Below are 2,215 nucleotides of genomic sequence, written 5' to 3'. Positions count from 1 at the left end.
CAATCTATATTGTCTCCACTGGGGAGGAAAATTATATATATAATTATATATGTGTGTGTGTGTATTTCTTTTAATACATTATACGTTGCCTTCTTTTATTTGAAGATATACAAATATGTAGTAACAAAGTAGTGAAAAAGAAATAATGATGAAAAGCTATAGTTTCAGGTTCCATTTAGTTTTTACCTTAGTCTCCTTCTCCAGAGACATCTTTCCTAATGGTTTCTGTGTTCTTTCAGTGATTGCCCACATAGCTTTATAAAATATGATTATTCCTCTATTTTTGATTTGTAAACCTATGCTTTTTCAATAATTCAGTTTAAATGTCAGAAACCAGTCAGTGACATTTATTATTATTGTATCAGAGTTCAGCCAAAGAAGCAAAACCAGAAGATTATCTATCTGTCTTTGTATCTATCTATGTATATATATAGAGAGACATATATCTGAATATGTGCATACACACACTAGTTTATTATGAGGAAGTGATTTATGCAATGTCGGGGCTTGGCCAAGCAAGCCTGGAGTCTGTAGGGCAGACGATCACAAAGAGAAGATCACAAGCAGCCTGGAACCCAGGAGCAACAGCTGAAATTTGAAGCCTCTGAATTGCTTTGTCAATCCAGGATATTCTCCTGTTTTGTTAGTCAACAAGTTAGGGTCTTTGCCCCTGCAAAATCCCTTTACAGCAGTACCTAGATTAGTGGTTGATTGGATAACTGGAAGAAGGTACATGGATTTTACAAAATGGCTGCTGCTTTCCATTTGTCCTCCAGCTCATGAGAAAATAGCCCTTGTAGCCCAACCTAACTAGAAACATGCTAGAAAGAGAATTCTGGGGAATGTAGCCAAGCTGACACACCACAAAAGCACCACAGTCCTTGTCAACTTGGCTGTCATACATATCTGCTTAAATCATACTTAAAGCCCAAATAAAGACAGTGAAACAGTCACATTTCTGCCTTACACACTACAGTTCTGCCCTGCACAATTGAAATAAGCTAACCTTTTTCCCAGAAGATGACAGAGTCCTTCAGTGATAGTACTCTTCTCCTTTGCTATCCTGTAATTTAAATACTGAGATGTACATTTAACAATAGTTAATCACATGCTAAATGATAAGGGGATGAGAGAGGGAAAGCCACAAAAATATTTGGATATATCCAAATAGTGTGCGTGTGTGTGTGTGTGTGTGTGTGTGTATGAAAGTGAAAGTTGCTTAGTCACATCTGACTCTTTGTGACTCCATGGACTGTAGTCCATGGAATTCTCCAGGCCAGAATACTGGAGTGAGTAGCTGTTTCTTCTCCAGGGGATCTTCCCAACCCAGAGATTGAACCCAGGTCTCCCACACTGCAAGCCGATTCTTTACAGCTGAGCCACCAGGGAAACCCATATGTATGTATATACACATGTTTATAGTAGAATTAGGAGGAAATACTCATGACTATTATTGTTTTTATTTATTTAACTAGTCATATGGTTGTTGTTGATATTTGTAACTGTCTTCTTCTATTCATTCCTTGTTCCTTATTTCCTTTGCCCTTAGAAGCATCTCAGATGATTATGGTTTTTTGCCTTGTGGGGTGAGCCCCATCTTCATTCCTCAAGGATCTGGCCCCATTAGCTGTCCTGCCTGAGTTCGGTTGTTGTAGTTTTCCATTTACTCTAATTACAGGCATGATAGTGTTAAAAGATGCCCTGGAAGAGTCTCCTGTAAGCCATACATACCCCTGCTTACTCACCTTGTGTAGAACCAAACTGCTTTCTGCTTGGTAGTCAAGATCAATCACCCTGACCAGTAGAATAACTTCTTTCTTTTTTTTTTTTTCCATTTTTTATTTTTATTTTTATTTTTATTTTTTTAAATTTTAAAATCTTTAATTCTTACATGCATTCCCAAACATGAACCCCCCTCCCACCTCCCTCCCCAGAACATCTTTCTGGGTCATCCCCATGCACCAGCCCCAAGCATGCTGCATCCTGCGTCAGACATAGACTGGCGATTCAATTCACATGATAGTATACATGTTAGAATGTCATTCTCCCAAATCATCCCACCCTCTCCCTCTCCCTCTGAGTCCAAAAGTCCGTTATACACATCTGTGTCTCTTTCCCTGTCTTGCATACAGGGTCGTCATTGCCATCTTCCTAAATTCCATATATATGTGTTAGTATACTGTATTGGTGTTTTTCTTTCTGGCTTACTTCACTC

The sequence above is a fragment of the Ovis canadensis genome, chromosome 18 (genome assembly GCF_042477335.2).
Source record: "Ovis canadensis isolate MfBH-ARS-UI-01 breed Bighorn chromosome 18, ARS-UI_OviCan_v2, whole genome shotgun sequence".
NCBI lineage: Eukaryota > Metazoa > Chordata > Mammalia > Artiodactyla > Bovidae > Ovis > Ovis canadensis.
This window is presented reverse-complemented; position numbering follows the sequence as displayed.